Source organism: Orcinus orca, chromosome 1 (assembly GCF_937001465.1).
Source record: "Orcinus orca chromosome 1, mOrcOrc1.1, whole genome shotgun sequence".
Classification (NCBI taxonomy): domain Eukaryota; kingdom Metazoa; phylum Chordata; class Mammalia; order Artiodactyla; family Delphinidae; genus Orcinus; species Orcinus orca.
Window position 1 is genome coordinate 183,174,741 of NC_064559.1, and position 17,092 is coordinate 183,191,832.

The 17,092-nt window shown below is 55.4% G+C and overlaps 1 protein-coding gene across 2 annotated transcripts in view; it reads left to right on the forward strand.

Moving 5' to 3' along the window:
- GRIK3 (glutamate ionotropic receptor kainate type subunit 3) overlaps positions 1–17,092 on the forward strand; it is a 239,892-nt gene that overhangs the window by 73,282 nt on the left and 149,518 nt on the right. The gene's annotated exons all lie outside the window — the stretch shown is intronic.

The window sequence follows — 17,092 nt, forward strand, 5'->3', positions numbered from 1 at the left end:
GAGAATCCAGTTTCATTCCTACTTATCCCCCACGCAAAGGCAGTGACTCACTGCGTTCCGGTAAGCGTGGCCTCTGTGTTAAGATGCCATTTGCTGGCTTTCTCTCATCTTTTCCCATTTCAATAAAATTACATTTATAATCTTTTTGCCTGCCTTGGTCAACTTTGAAGAGTCATTAAATTTGCTGATAGGCACCTAGTAAACTTTAATTGAATCATGAATCACGGCCTCCTAAAAGGTTCAGCCTTCAGGGGACCTTGGGGACCACATAATTCAACTGCTTCCTTTGACAGATGAAGAAATAGAAGCCTAGGATGGTTAACTGACTTGCCCAACGTCATACTCTGAGTAAGGGCAGCTCTGGGATGAGAACTGAGCCTCCTTTGTCAAGTGCTGCACGCCTTCCACTCCATAGTGCGAGGCCCCTTGGATTTAGCTGTCACTTGTGCAGCTCTTCAGCGTGATGAACCTTAACAGGATCAACAAGCCTTTGTCTGATTATTGAGAGAATTAGTAGCATTTCAAGACCTTCCCTAGGAAACTGGGCTGTGATGGTAGCCCTTGGTTGCTGTGGGACCTTCCTTATGGGCTCCAGCACATGATTTTCGTCAGATGCCTTCCAGACTCCACTTTTCAAAGTGACACTTGAGGTTTGAATTTGAGGCTGTTGGTTATGGCTGCTCTGATCACATCATGTGGGATAGTTGCTGGGAGGAGAGTGGAAAGACATGAATAATCTTGGATCCAGGGGCTTCCCTGGTGGCACAGGGGTTGAGAGTCCGGCTGACGATGAAGGGGACACGGGTTCGTGCCCCGGTTCGGGAGGATCCCACATGCCACGGAGTGGCTGGGCCCGTGAGCCATGGCCGCTGAGCCTGTGCGTCCAGAGCCTGTGCTCCACAATGAGAGAGGCCACAGCAGTGAGAGGCCCGTGTACCGCAAAAACAGACAAACAAACAAAAACAAAAAACAAAATAATCTTGGATCCAGGCTGTGCTACTCTCTTGGCCAGGTCACCTCCCTGAGCCTCAGTTTTCCCATCCATCAAATGGGCATCCGGAGCTCTCCCTTGCAGGGTTACTATGAAGACTATAAAAGATACAGCATGAGAAAGCAGCCTGGCACGTGGAGAACCCTCATCCATGCCGGTTGTATCCGAAGGGCAGAGATGTGGGGATTTGGGTTTTAACTGACCTGAACTTGTCTAAGGAGGCTCTATGCGTAAGAAGAGGGGCAGGGATAAGTGTGTGGAGGGCATCCCTGGTCACATGGAGCCTGGGGTCTGACTTCCTCTCTTTGGGATCCTCAGGCCATGCTAGCCAAGGCTGCCGGGCCAGAGCTCGTGGACGCCCTCCACAGGGAGGTCACCAGAGCTCGGACCAATCCTGAACCTTCAGCCGGTACCTCTCTGGGCAAAATAAGGGGGTGGGGAATACTGTCTAGAGAAGGACTTCAGGGCTGTTCAGGGGGCTGAGGTATAGCAGCCTGAGCCACCTTGGTGGGTGAGGAGCGCCCACAGAGGACAGCACCCTCCCACTCCTCCTTATACATCCCAAGAAATAGAAATGAAAAGCAGAGGTTCAAATCCTGGCTCCACCACTTCCCAGCTGTGGCACTTTGGGCGAGCTCCTGAACCTCTCTGAGCCTCAGATGTTCAAAGAGAATGAGTACCGATACACAGCGCAGAGAGTGGCTGTGAGGGCTCACCGAGATAACGCGTAGAAGAAGCTTAAGATGGGGCTGCCACACAGAAATCATGCTTCGACCCTGTGCTTATTCATGGAATTACCAAGCCTCCTTCCGGACAGGCAGGAAACCATCGGGAAGCGTGACGGGTGTGACTTTCATGTTCGCCCTGGCGTCCTGAGTGTCCTGGTCTCAGGAGGCCAAGCAGGAGGATTGTTTATTCCCGAAGCTGTTTTCTCCACTGCCCGCCTCCCCCAGACATACTTAAGGAGCCAAGCGGGCAGGAGGCGCGAGGGAGACCTGCCAGCCTGATGGAGTGGAAGACTGCGGACAGCTCCTGTGGACAGACAGATGGAGCAGAGGACACTGGGCATGCGGCCCCCCTGCCTGGCGCGCTGACCCCAGGCTTGGCCTGGCCTGGATCGAGACCCTCCTCCTCTCTCCCCTTCCTGCATCTTTCTCCTCCCTGACCCTGACCTCTGTCTCTTTCCCTTCCTGTCCTTGCCATTGCTTCCCCTCACCTCCACCCACCCCAGGTAACTGTTGGTTGTTTATCTGCCTCTCTAGCTTTTTCTCTTTCCTTCCTTCCTTTCTTCTCCCTTTGTACAGTCTTTCTCTGTCTGGTTTTATCCCCCTCTCTGCCTCTCCATCTCTCTCTGATCTTCTTTTCACTGCTGTCTCTCTGTGTCTTAGCCTCTCCGTTTCTGTGTGTGTCTCTCTCACTCATCAGTTGTCTGGCTCATTCTTTTTCTCTCTCTGTCTCTTTCTCTAATTTGTTTGGATTTCATCCTTCCTTCCCCCAACCCGCCCCTCTGCACGAACTCCCTCTCCAACCCCCGACCTGCTCCCCTCAGGGTTAATCAGCCTGCACCGCGGACGTGCCGGCTCTGCTCAGGTCTCCCAGGTCTCCTCCTACACCTGCCGGGCTGCTGGGCTCTCTTTCTTCTTCCCTGCCCCTTCCCCCAGAAGCCAGAGGCATCACTTCAATTCTTTCCTAAAAATGGGTTCCGGGCTGGAGTTGACCTCCTGCAGCAGGTACCTGGGGGAGACTGTGAATCCTTTGGAGCAGAAAAGGCCGAGAGCTGACCCTAGGACCCTCCACCTGAGGCCCTTTTCTGAGCATGGACAGAGCTTCCATTCAGTGAAGATATATGGAGCCCGCTGTGTGCCTAGGGCTGTGGGAGATAGAAGAGAAATGGGAGAGTGCCCACTCGCAAGGATTTTTCTCTCTAGTTGTGGCCAAGCAGCTGACACATACCTGTGAACTTGCTCAGAGGCAGGTGCTGGACAGTTAGGGAGAAGAGCCATCCACCAGGGGGTCTGGAGTTGTCAGGGCCGGGCCGATGCTCCCACTGCCACCTGGCCAGCCCCAGCCCCTCCCCGCGTCCTTCCCTAGGTCTCCCTTCCTTTCGTGTCTTCCCCGACAACCCGGATCTGGTGTCCTCCATCTGCATTCCCAGGGCACCTATACTCGGGTGTTGAAATCACCTGGCTGGATTTCTCTGTCCTCCCCCATCAGACTGGGAGCTCCCCAAGAGCCAGGACAGTTGGCTTTTCTGATCCCTCAGAGTCCTCCGTGCTTAGCACAGTGCCTGGTGCAGGGAAGGGGCCCATTCTGAGCTCGTCATGAGAGAGGCTGGGGGAATGAGGAGGTATGACTTGAATTACAGCAGGACAACCTTGATGCAAGGGTCTTGGCATCCTTCAGCAAAATGGTTTTGTCTAGCATATCCCAGCTCTGCCATTTCAAGGCATTAGTGTTGGAACCGGCAGGACCTTAACCTCACTTTGTCCAGCCCTCCCAGTTTACAGACAGGATGCCTGAATCCCACACTGGGCCTGGTGTAGTGAGTGGGAGTGGGGGAGGGAGGGGCTCCCCCCGGCGCTCTGCCTGGGGCCAGCATCCCCGCTCCCTCTTTTGGGTGGCTGCCCCCTCTTGAGGAGCCTGTTGCTGTCTCTCTGTCTGCCACTGTCCTCGTCCTCTCCTGCTTTTGTTGGTTTTTTTTCCCCTCTGATGGGATAATTATGCTAATCAGTCTGTCAGAACAAAGGTAATTTGCGATGGGCTATTTCAGACTTTGGAATTCAGGCTGAGGCCCCTTTCCTGCTTGCCTCTGCTTGCCCCTTGACCCCCGGCTCAGGGCTTGAGCCAGGCAGGTCCGTTGAGGGAGGGCTGGTAGATGCTCGGGGGCAGATGGCTGGATAAGGGTGTGCGTGAGTGCGTAGGTGTGCACATGCATTGTACAGCGCTCACCTCTGTACAGGCACATGCCGCGTGAGATGCCTGCAGAAACCAGCAGGATGTGGAGAGGATAATCAGAGCCGCTGTCCCTAGGATATGAGAGCTGAGGGCAGGTCATCTCTGTGCGTCCGGCTCCCGCTCTGGGGTGACCAGCCCCAAAGCTGTGATAGTACTGACATGTGCGTGGTGGTTCCCTGATACAGACCAAATAAGCACCCTTTCTTCTCTGGGGCCTTGGACCCCCTCCCCCACCGCAGCCAGTCCTGGCCTAGAAGGGGCCTTGGCGTGTTCAGTCATGACTGCATGGGGAAATGGGGCTGGTATGCCAGGCAGCGGGGCCAGAGGGGGCAGTTCTGTATCCCAGGAGCCTCCAGGGTGTGAAGAGATTAATTCCTGAGGCTCCAGGCTTAGAAGCGGGCATCCTGGAAGTGCTGAAGGGGCGAGCCCAGGGGCTGGACGTTGCCTGCTGGGCCACCTTGCCTGCTCCTGCTTTTCTGAGGTTCTGAAGTGCACCAGCGGAGCACGGGCTTCACCCAGGAGTGGAGCCAGAGCCCCAGAGGCCACTGCTCAGCCCTCCAGGCCCCCTTCACACGCCACATGCTTGCCCTCAGGGTCCCCCTCCTTCTCCAGGGGCCTCCCGTCCCCTCACCCGCCTCTCACGTTCATTCACTCGATGGTATTTACCGAACATCTGGCAGGTGCCAAGGACTGTGTGAAGCCCTGGAGTTACGGAGGGCGCCTTCCTCATGACGCATGCAGGCCCTCAGGAGCTTCTCAGAGCCGCCACCACTCTCCGCCCTGCTCCCTGCAGCGTAAACGTCTCCTCTGTCTCTTAGGAAGAGTGCAGGCCCCCGAGCAGCCTTACTCAGGGGCCTGTTGGTCAGAGCCTCGGTTTCTACACTGGCGCGTGGGCATCCTGCTCCCTGCCTCCCAGGAATGTACATGAGGCAGTGGAGGGATGGTGCTCAAAGCGTGGTGGTCCCCACCACCCTCCCCTCTGCCACCAGCAAGCTTCCCTCACCCCCAACACACACATCCTGCCCTCTGCCCTGCCCTGGCATTTGGCTCTTATAAAAGACCTGTCCAGCAAGTCACCTTTAAGCCTAACCTCCCCTATACCAGCTCACCCCCTGCCCTCTGCAGCCCCTCCCTCTTCCCAGCCTGCCACACAGCATCCAGGTTCCAAAGGGCCAACCCATGCTTACCCCTCTGGCTGGAATGCTGCCCCGTCCCCTCACTCTCCAGGCGTCTTCCCGTTCGTCACTGCAGACCAGCCTGAGGCCTCCGGCTGTGACCCACTCCAGTTGTAGCAGGTGTGGGGGGGGGTCTAGCTTCTCGTACCCCCATGGGGTCTCAGCCTCACCCAGAGTGACGCAGCTGAATCCACTGACAGTGAGCGCTCTCAGGGCAGGGCCTCCAAGACAGTGATGGGTTGAATGACTGCGTGATGCCGTGACTTACTGATGGATGAGTGTTACCTCTAAGAGAGGGGATCCAGAGCTTAAAAACGAACAAACAAACACACCCTTTTAGTATAGAAAATTTCAAAATATGCCAAAGAAGAGACTGGACCAGCGAGCCCTCATGTGCTCATTGCCCATGACCCTCAATTGTCAGATCACAGCCGGTCCTGTCTCAGATTCCCCGCCTACCTCCGAGTGACAGGAGAACTTGCAGCAGCTTTTGCTCTGTGCTCCCTGTCCCTTCCCAAGGATGCTGGCGCTCCGAGTCGAGTCAGGCTCATTTTAGGAATCTTCCAAGACTGTGTAAGGATTGGCAATGCAGTGCCCTGGCCAAGAGCGGGGTGGTGGACGTGACCCTGGCGGCCCTTTTCCCAAAGACGGAAGCCTGTCAGCCCCACGCCGGAGTGGAGGGAGTTGGTGGCAGTCCTCTCTCTGATGTGCAGTTGGAATGCTGCCGTCCTGGTGAATTGTGACGGTTTTGCAATCGAGGTTTTGCGTCATTTAAATGGGGCCGTTGGTGAGATGCCGCACTGACTCATTTCATCTTCCCAAGTAACCTTCCTCTCGCGCTTGTGCCTATGCAGCAGGGCGGCCGGTATCCAGGCAAGGTGGCTGCCAGACCCCACCGTTCTCGCAGGCCGCCACCTCCAACCCTCTTCTTCCCGTGCTTCCTCCCCCTCTGCTGCCCTGGCTCAGCCCCGCGCTGGCTTATCTGGAAAGGGAAGAGGTTGGTGTTCAAAAGGTGGGTATCAGAGCTCCTCAGGCCCTGCTTCCCAGGTTGAGGGCTGAGACGGAGGAGCAGGGCTCCAGGACTCCTGCCCAGAGGCCCTCCACGTGTCCCACTGGCTGCCGAGCGAGGCAGGCGGCCTGGGAGAGGAGGTGGCACGCAGACTCTGTGTCTGGGCACTGTCCCCACCAGTCCCGAGAAGCCCGTCCAGACACCAGGCCTTTGCTGTGGAGGCCTTGGCCTTATCAGCCCCTCGGGGGTGAGTAGCGGGAACGCCAGGCCCTGGCAATGAGGGGCCCCTCGTGCCGAAGGCCCACAGACACTCTGTGGTTGTGTATGTGCGTGTGCACAGTGTTTGCACGTGCGTGTCTCTGGTCCTAAGTGCCTTGGTGCGTTTGACATACCCATGTCTATACAGCACGTACCAGGGTGTTTTGAGTCTTCTGCTTTGCGTCCACATATACGTGTGCTTCGGCGTGTGTGTTTCTTGTGTGCTCTGGGTATATCTCGGTATGTTTGAGCGTGCGCGTGTGTGCTCTGTGAGACTGCTGTGTGTGAGTCTATGTTTGTGTGTGGTTGTGTGCGTATGCCCTGAGTTTCCATGTATCTGGGCAATGTGTGTGGTGTGTGCCTGTGTGTATGTGTGTGCGATCTGGGGTGTGTCTGTTGCGAGTCTGTGTACCATGTGCCTCTGCCACTGTGTTTGGGGGACATGAGGGTCTGTGATGACTCAGCACTTGTGTTTCTCTATGTGTCGGGGCCACGCGTGTATTCACGCCGCTGTCGGCCTCTCTGTGTCTGTCCATGTGTTTGAATGCTTGCCCACGTGTACATGTGTGACGCGTGCTTCTTGGGGTGAGGGGGCTTGGGGAAGCGCAGTCAGGGCAGAGACTGGTCAGGCCCGGCCCTGACATCCCACGTGTGCCCCCTTCCCATCCTGCTGGCAGGTTGAGGCCAGCCGGCCAGGCCCTGCCATTGGCCAGGCAGGCTGTCACTTAACTACGGCCGCTATTTTAGGAGGGGAAGCAGCTGGCTGGCGGGTTGACATGTTCACCGGAGCCTCAGCGAATCGGTGAGCTCAAGGCACATTCTGGGCAACCCCCTCACTCTGCTGAGGGCTGTTGAGGGCTGCCCAGGGCTGGGGGCCCACGTGGGTGAAGCCTCTGTCTACACTGCCTGAAACACCACCATCCAATGCAGAGTCAGCTTGGGCTCTTGCCTGCTCTCGAAGGAATAGGGCTTTGCCCAGGGCTTCTAGGGGCCCGAGTCTGTGTGTGTGTGTGTGTGTGTGTGTGTGAGTTTGTGTGTGTGCACATTCAGATACATGTAGGAGTGTGTCCCTCTGTGCACACCTGCAGGCCATTGTCCATTCTACTTGTGTGTTAAAGTGTCTTTGTGTGGCCTGCACTCGTGTGTCCCTGCGTGTCTGCCTCGTTTTATCCGTGATATGTATGTGCATGTGTGTGTTCACCTATGTATGCAAGTGGGTCACTTGTGTGCATGGATCTGTGTATGTGGGGGGCTGTGTGACTGTGTGTACACTCTTTCCCCAGCCTCCTTACACTAATCAGGTTAAACCCTGGGGACCCGTCTTTGGGAACAGACGCGTCTTCCTCCCTGTTTTCCTGCCTCCAGCCTCAGCCCCTCTCCCCACCCCCAAACATCCTGGAGCTCCCCCTCAAAATCCTCTCGTGGTTCCCCGCTGCTTCCTCATTAAAGACCACCTGCCTTCCAGGCGAGGTCTGTTCCAGGCTTCCGTGTCACTGCCCCTCGGATGAGCTCTCGGGCTAGTGCAGTGGCAGGATCCCAGACCTGGGATGTAAGGTGTGCTGGAGAGACAGGAGCGCTGTGCCAGGGCCAGGGCCTCCCAGCAGGAGTGCCCACCCTCCATCTCGGCCTGGAGGAGCCCCCTCTGTCTTTGAGGATTCCTCCCACAGCCCCATTTCGGGGAATTCTCTTCCGATGCCGCAACGGAAGATACGCCCTTCACCCTCCTTGTTCCTTCACGGCAGCATCAGACGTCGTGCTCCTGGGGGATCCCTTTCCCCCTGGGACAGGTTTCCTGCGTGAGGGCTGCGCCCAGCAGGCAGCACAGAGGAGGGAGGCCAAGGGCAGTCTGACTGCAGAAGCAGCACCCTGGGCACAGAGGGGCCCCGCTGTGGCTCCCGGTGTCCTCAGTGCCGTCCTGGGGGGCGCTGCCTCTGGCTGTGGCTTCCCGCAGTTTTCCTTATTCAAGCTATTGACTCTCAGGGTCCCTCTTTGTACTGTCCTCCAGGGAGCTCTTCCAGGGCCACACGTTGATTGTTGTTGAGCTAACAAAGCCCTTATGAGTATCTCTTCTGAGCTCCAAGACCCTAGTCTCCCGTATCTCTCTCCACGTCTCCATGTGGAGACCCCAGATGTACCCAACCCCCAGCAAATGGCATCTTCAGGTGTCCAGTTCCACAGGTTGGGAAGCCACAGTTTCACTGCTGACTCCTTCCTGTCCGTATCCCCTTCCCCCACCCTGCCCCACACTGTCTTGTAGGTTTTGCCTTTTAAGGGTGCCCAGGTCAGTTTTCTCCTCTCCGTCCTCTCTACCACTGCCTGCCCTGGGCCACTGTGATCAGCACCTCCCCTGCTCTCCTGCATCTGCTCTGGCCCCACCCGTCCATCTCTTCCACACGTGGTATCTAGATTCCATCATGGAGACCCCCTGCTTAAAGCCATCAATGACTCCCCATCACTCTTAGGATAAGACCCAAGCCCTGTGCTGTGCCCACCAGCCCCTTCAGCCCATTAATTTCTCTTCATCCTGCAGATCTCAGCTCAGCATCACGTCCTCAGGGAGGCCTCCTCTGACCTTCCTCTCCTTCTTCCCAACTTGCGCCAGGCCAGGTCCTCCTGCCACCTGCTCTGATCACACTGAGCGCCTCTTAGCACTTGCCAGAGCCAGGGTAAGGTGCTTATTGGGGATCATTTATTTCACTGGCTTCCGACACCTCCTCCGACTGAGGGCTGTGAGGCCAGGGCTGTGTCAGGGTTTGCCTAATGCCAGCAGGGAGGTTTGCAGTCTATAGACTGGGAGCTTGGCTGACATGTTCTGACGAATGGGTGAGTGGAAGGGAGGACGAGTGGAGTGAGGACCATCTCTTCCTCCTCTTTCTCCTCCAAGCAGTCCTGGGTCAGCCTGCAGAGCCCTTCAGAGGACAGTGTGGACACTTGGATGGTGGTACTGATGCTTCTTGTCACCTGCCTTGTACAGTTGTACGTGCTGTTTCTCTACCTGGAGAGCTTTCCCTCGTCACATGGCTGGCCCCTTCTCATCCTTCAGATCTTGGCTCTAAGTGTTCCCTCCTCGGGGAGGCCTTCCCTGACCACCACATGTGAATTAGACCCCTCCCCCCACTCTCTATCGTCCCACCTTGGCTTGTTCTTTCCAAGCTCTTATGCAATTGGATTTCATTCATTCGCATACATTTTAATTGTCTGCCCCACCAAACCACAAACTCCATGAGGATACGGACCGCTGCTTACCCAGAGCCTATCACAGAGCTTGCCTGGCACACAGTAGGTGCTCAATGAGTGCATAGATGAATGAATGAGGGGTTGTGTTATGTAACTTATTTTTCAACTCTGCAAGGGATCCATTTTAGAGATGAAAAAACTGAGGTTCGGAGGGGCTGAGAAACTCACCAGTTGTCCAGAGCTCATGAGCGGTGGAGTGGGGATTCAAACCCAGATTTGTCTCACCCGAAAGCCTAATTCCATTCATTCATTCATTCATTTATTCACTCATTCATTCAGTGCCTGCTCTGTGCCGGGAACTGGGGCACAGAGTTGAATCATCAGAGTTGCTGTCTGGGAGATGTCTCAGGCTGGCAGGGGATATGACCCAGAGGATGGTCGTTGGGGAGGACTGGGGGAGGTCGTGGTGTCCGTGCTGAGACTTGCTTTAGGATGTGCTCTTTGAGTGGGGTTTTGAGGGATGAGTAGGCTTTTGTCACTGCGTGGTGCATATTGGGCAGCAGAAAGAGCACCAGGTGGGGAGTCAGGAGGCCTGGGCTGCACTCATCGACCACTCGCCCCACCCATGACTCTGGGAACGTCACTTTCTTCCCCGAACTGCTTCCACGTCTCTAAAGCAGGGTGGTTGGTCCTCTCTGCCAGTGCATGGGCCAAAGTGGCTGACGGGCAGGACATTCGTTTTCCTTCGCTCCTCCCCTTTCAAAGGTCCTGGAGGGAGGGGCTGTTTGGTGGAGTGGGAGAACCCTGGGGCAGCCTCTCACTTCCTGCCCATCTGCGCCCTGCCTCCTGCCCCCCACTGCTCTCTCCTCCCTCCCTCCCCCCTGCTTCCCTGTTTCTACTCCCTCCTCCTCTTCCTCATGCCCCTCCTCCCCTCCTCCCTCCCCCTTTCCATCCAACTCCTTCCTTCATCCTCCTCTTCCTCCCCTCTTGGCCTCCTCCCTTTCCTCTCCTCCTGCCCTGCCCTAGGGGGAGAGCACGCAGGGTAGTCAAAGTTAATTGAGGCTCAAGTACCTGTTCACCTAGAAACAAGGCCAGTCCCCTGGCTCAGGGCGTCAGCCGTGGCCTCATTAATCTGCGCGAGACTGGCCTTGGCGGTGCCGATGTAAGTAGGGCAGAAGCCAGGCTGCTGTGGAGAAGGGACCTTGGGCTCTGGCCGCTTGGCCCCCAGCAGTCACATGGCCAACCCCCGGTGTGCAGTGGGAGGAAGACAAAGGAAAAGGAAGGAGAAGTAAAGACCCCAGGGTGTCTGCTGTCCCTTCCTCTCTGTGTCCTTGCTGCTGGCCGGAGGACCCCCGGGCTCCTGCTGTCCCTTCCTTGCATGTGCCTGTGACCACGGTCCACTCTTCCTCACCCTGAATGCAGGGCTCTGTTGGCCCCCCGCTTCAGAGAGTCACCAGTCCCTGCCGCCGCTCACATGCACAGACCCTCAGAGGACTCCTGTGTCCAGCCTCGCGGCTGCGAGCTTCTGCCACCGGAGTGCTGGGTGACCCGGAGCAGCTTGGCCTCCCGGCCCAGCTGGCTCCCTCCACAAAGTCACCTCCCCCCAGTTGCATGCTCCAGACCTTTCCTCTCCTGGGTGCTGCTCTGGGACACTTTCCCTTTGGGGCTGAGTACATATCCTCTGTCCTGCCTTGGCTAATATTTAGGAAAACCTCTGAGCCCAGCCTGCAGCTGAGGCTCTGCCATGCCCCACCTCTGGCCTCACCTGCCCTGCTCATGATAGCATCACAGGCCCCAGCATCCCAGGGGATTAAGTGTGTAATTGGTAGGTGAGAGCACACGATCATTCATGACATCAGCTGCTGCAGGCTGTGACCCCCAAAGCCCCAGTTCAGTTCTGCACTGAGGGAAACATCACATTTTCATCCAGACAGTCCCTGAGGATAAACAGACAATGTCCTGAAGGCTCTTGCCTTTCCCAGAGCAAACTGTGCAGCGGGCTGATGGCTACCAGCTGGGCCACCGTCTCCATCACGCGTGCCTCTGCCCTGCACAGCTCGCCAGCCTCACAGCCTGCCTGGCACAGCCCAGCCCAGAAGCAGGTTGCTGAGTCTGTTCTAGCTTTGCTTCTGGAAATCTGATCCATTCGGAGTGCAGGAAGTTGGGCGAAAACACTGGCTACAACCTGACTGCCCAACTGTTGGGATTTGTCAAGGGAATTACAGAGCACCCCCATTTTTTATAGAAAAATATTTTATTTAATGGAAAAGTATTATAAATGGAGAAAAGACTGGAAGGACCTGCACCACAGTACAGACAGTGATTTTTCTGGATGGTGCAATTATAAGTGTTGTTACTTTTTTGCTTCATATTATTCAGTGGATGTGGATTTTGTAAGCTGGAATGAGTATATTTAAAAGTCTGAGTTTGAATGCCAAGTTGATCGAGTCTCAGCTGTGCTGTCTTTGGCCAGCCAGCTCTCCTTTCAGAATTCCAGTTTCTACACCTCTAGGAATGGGTAATAAAAATCATTTCATAGCATTGTTCTGAGAAACAAAATGAGATTGTGTGTGTGTGTGTGTGTGTGTGTACACGTACTGAAGCGGGAGCTGGCACACGTTTAGAGCAATTCCAGTATGATGGGCACATACAGATGGACTGGATTCAAATCCTGATGCTGATACTTACCAGCTGTGTGACTTTGGGAGCGTTCTTTAACCACTCTGTGCCACTGTTTCTTGTCTGTAAAATGGGGTTGTTATAAGGCATAAGGGGATTAATATATGCAAAGCACTTAATATGGTACACAACAGGGCACTGAATAAGGGCTAGCTGTTATTCTTCTTCTTATTATTATTATTATTTTTTACATCTTTATTAGAGTATAATTGCTTTACAATGGTGTGTTAGTTTCTGCTCCAAAACAAAGTGAATCAGTTATACATATACATATGTTCCCATATCTCTTCCCTCTTGCATCTCCCTCCCTCCCACCCTCCCTATCCCACCCCTCCAGGCGGTCACAAAGCACCTAGCTGATATCCCTGTGCTATGCGGCTGCTTCCCACTAGCTATCTACCTTACGTTTGTTAGTGTGTACATGTCCATGACTCTCTCTCGCCCTGTCACAGCTCACCCTTCCCCATCCCCATATCCTCAAGTCCATTCTCTAGTAGGTCTGTGTCTTTATTCCTGTCTTACCCCTAGGTTCTGTTCTTATTATTTTATTGTTGAATATGTGTCCTTTCACTTTCTTTCCAGGCTGTTAGGATTCAGAGCCCAGAGGGGCCACAGGCTCACCTTTCTCAGAGAGGGTTCTTACCACCCGTCTGTTTCAGAGTCGAGGAGACAGGGGTCCTCTGGGAGCTTTAGTCAAGGGGCTCGAGGCCACCAGGAAAATTGGGGTTCAGTGTAATAGCTGGGGTCAGAGGTCAGACTGGGGTGACAGCCAAGGTTCAGTCTGGGCTCAGGGTCAGGACTAATTTGAGGGAGGAAGCCGGTCTCTGACTGGGGTTTGGGCCCAGGTCTGTCTCTTGCTCTCCAGTGGAACCAGGCAGCGTCTGGGGTCTGCTCCATGCTGCCGGCTGCGCATCCAGAAAGGGCCTTTCCCTGGGTCCCAGCCTTACCCCTTGGGTGAATCCGTCCTTGAACCTGTTTCAGCCTCCCCACAGGCCACGTGGTACTTTCCTTCCCAGGCAGTCTGAAGCCGCCAGCAGTGCCCTTGACCCATCGTCCCCAGGGAGTCCCCAGCAGCTGCCCTCTGTGTGCCGATCCCTGAGCACCCTCCAGCTCAAGGGGCGGCCAGCTCAGCTCAGGCAGGAGCACGCCCACTGCACCTGTGCCCAACCTCAGCTGTAGTTTTAGAGTCGCTTCTGCCTGTCCGCCTGGTGGGCAGTGGGCTGGAGGTATGGAGGCAGGGCGCCCCCTCCCCCAGGCAATGACAAGTTGATGGAAGGCCCAGATGCTCCCCAGAGCCGAGCTGGGCTCGTGCGCTGGGCCTCAGTGGTGATGAGTGGGCACGGAGCTGTGTGCACAGATGGCCCTACGTGTGCTCATAATTTGCCAGAATAATTATTGATCTCCCCTGTGCTTTCCTTCTTCCCCTTCCTCTCCCATTATCTGCGCATCCCAGGCTGACTGTGAGGCACTTGAAGGCAGGGCCTGACTTGTACTTTTCTTGCTGCCCTGGTGCCTGATTCAGGACACAGTACGTGCGCTCTCAGCATGAAGCCAGGCACACAGTTACCCGTCCCGCATCCCTCCATCATAGGAGCTCATCCAGACAAGATCTATACAGAGCACGGTTTCGGCCAACTCATGTTGGCACACGGTAGATGCTTTCTCAGCACGGAGCCTGGCACGGCGTAGGGCCTCTCCCAGTGCAGGACCTGGCCCACAGTAGAAATTCATCCAGCATGGCATTAGACACATCGTAGGGCCTCAGCCAACCCAGAGTTTGGCTAGGAGTGGGTAAGTTTCAGACAAATGTTTGCTGAATCAAGTTTTCATCCTCTCTGCTATGCTCACTCAAGAAATACTGCATCCCTAGTATGTGCCCAATTTGGTACCAGGTACTGTGAGGGGAGCAGGGTAGGTAAGACACAGACCTTTCATTCTTATTTAAGGAGGCTACAGACGAATGACGAGGTACTAGCCCTGTACAAACCCCACATCACAAGGCGGACTGAGTTGGGTGTAAGATGGGGGAGGAGGAGGTACTGGAGATGGGTCAAGTTTCCCATTTTATCTAAAGAGAAAAGGCGAGTGATAGAGAGTGGGTGGGGCCGGTTAGGACGGCTGTGAAGTGTCACTGGTCGCTGTAGCAAAGAGTACAAACTGTGGGGTGGCAGGGTGGCCGTTCATTTATTCAATAAGTGTCAAGTGCCTATGATGTGCTGGCACTGCTCTGAGCCCTGATGACATGGCTCAGAATGAAACCATCCCTGCTTTCATGGGCACAGGGGATGGAAAATCCAGTGTATTAGATGTCAGCTGTTGATTGTGTTTGAGGAAACATAAAGGAGGGAAAGGGGATGGAAGATTGGAGGGGGTGAGCTCTTTTGCGAGGTTTGACATGATGTGATATGACGACATTTGAGCTGGAACCTGAATCCAGTGAGGGAAAGAGCATGAGGTTAACAGGGGGAGGAGCTGGCAGATGGAAGGGAGGGGGGGCAGGGAGGGGGGGCAGATTTAGAAGGGCCGTGAACACCAGGGTGAGGAATTTGGACTTGATTCTATAGGCAGCGGCCAGCCTTTGAAAGCCTTTGAGCAGAGGAAGGACATGGTCAGAGCCTTAGGAAGGAGAACCCGCAGAACTGGAGGCTGAGGCCGGGGCAGGGGGTGGGTGGCAGCGGTCCAGGTGGGAGATGCCTGGTGGGGGGAGGGGGGAGGAGAGGGCCAGATGCCATAGGTCTTTAATGGTGGAATTGGTTCTGTGAGGTCGAGGGAAGGGGAAAAACCAGAAAGGCTGTGAGAGTGAACTGGGGCCTAGATGAGAAACGGAAACACCAGGCGGCAGAGTGGGCTGGGGGAGCAGATGGTTGGTCCCTCTGAAACTGCTGTTTCCTCCTCCTCCCCTTCCTGAGCTGCTGTCCTCTCCTTCCCCATCCTTTCTTTTTCTCCTGCTCCCTCTCCTCCTCCTCCATCTCCTTCTGCTCCTCCGCCTCCTCCCTCTCCTCATCTTCCTCCTCCTCTTTCTTCTCCTCCTCTTCCTCCTTCTCTTCCTCCTCCTCCTCCTCCCTCTCTTCCTCTTCCTCCTCCTCTTCCTCCTCCTCCTCCTCTTCCTCCTCCTCTTCCTCCTACTCCTCCTCCCTCTTTTCCTCTTCCTCCTCTTCCTCCTCCCTCTCCTCCTCCCCCTCCTCTTCCTCCTCCTCCTCTTCCTCCTCCTCCTCCTCCCTCTCCTCCTCTTCCTCCTCCTCTTTGTCCTCCTCCTCCTCCTCTTCCTCCTCCTCGCTCTCCTTCTTCTCCTCCTCCTCCTCCAGCACCTCCCCTACAGCCTAGAAACTCCACAATCCAGGTCCTGAGTACCTTGCCTCCTCTTCTTTCATCTTACGGTGTCCCTTTTTCCTTCTCCTCTGTCCTTCAAACCCCTTCTGAGCCAACCTTCTTGGAGGAATATTAAAAATCAAATTGTTAAGGTCTTCGTGGGGCCCCTGGCAGCCTGATGGGGCGAGGACCACATCAGAAGTAGTTAAGTGCCCTGGTTTCTGTGTCGGACAGAATAGGGTTTGAATCCCAGCTCCGCTGTTGACAAGCAGCACGCTGTTGATTGAGTTAATATCTCTGAACCACGGCTTCCTCAGCTGTAAAATGAGAAAATGCATGTGCAAGCACAGGGCCCGGCACAAAATCTGAGTTCAGTGAGTGTGGCTGTTGCTATCGTTATTTTATTTATTCACCAACTGTGAGGCTGTTCCCCTAGCTGGATCCTTCAGATACCAGAGCCACCTTCAGGGAGCTATGTGTGATTTGGAATCAGGCCCATCTGCCCAAGTCACTCCTGATGCCGGGCACACCCACGTGTCCAGAATATCCACTCCGAACAGGCTGCCCAGTAGCCACTCAGGGTGGCCTTCCGTCAGCTCCCAGTAGACACCAGACCCTCAGTCTCCCTGCAGAAGGCCCAGCAGACATTGCAGACCCTTTGCCGCCGGCTGGAGCTGCACACTCTGGGTTGCCCCAAGGCCAGGACCTCAGCCTGCACTGTGGTACCCCCGGGACCCGTGTCCCCTCAGGCAAAGGACAGGTGTCCCCTCTGTTCTCTCGGGGTGCAGCCCTGCCTCTCAGCCCTATGCCCCAGTCCTCAGGGCTGGAGGCTCTGAGGATGCAGAGCTCATTTCTGGCCTGGCCTGGGCCGGGCTGGGCCCTGGGCCGCAGCTTTAATGGTGGAACGTCTGGCACCTGTGCTCTCCACTGACCACAGGCCCAAGAATCGCTGACCCTTTACCTTTACCACCAGACTGGAACTTCTGGGGTCCAGGAATTTGTCACCCTGGAGAAACCAGGGTACCCTAGAAGGTGAGACTCTTTGAGGCACAACAAGGCTTTGTCCATGGGGACCCAGAGGAATGAGAGAAGCATCCCCATCTAGCATGGGGTGGGAAGAGCAGAACACCCAGTGCTACCACGCATCAGCTGTGTGACCTTGGGCAAGCCATCTAACCTCTCTGAAATTTTGTTTCCTCATCTCTGAAGTAAGACTAATAATTCCATCATTTCAGGGCCAGTGTACTGATGAAGTGAGATTATAAACACCATGTAGCATGCTGGGGAATATTGGTTATGGAGCAATACCTGGGTCAGGAGGCCCAGGCCCTGCCTCTGACTTGATGGACGACTTTGAACTATCAGCACTCGCTCTCGGGTCCCCAGTGTCCTCCTATCTGTTGTATGAAGGATCAGTTTAAATGATGTTGCAGGATGAGTCTTAATCATGTCACAAGTCCCTGCCAGCTCTGAACGTCGGTGATGGACACTTGGATGTTTCCATCCGCAGTGGAAACCCTGAGCCCCGGGAGCCCATCC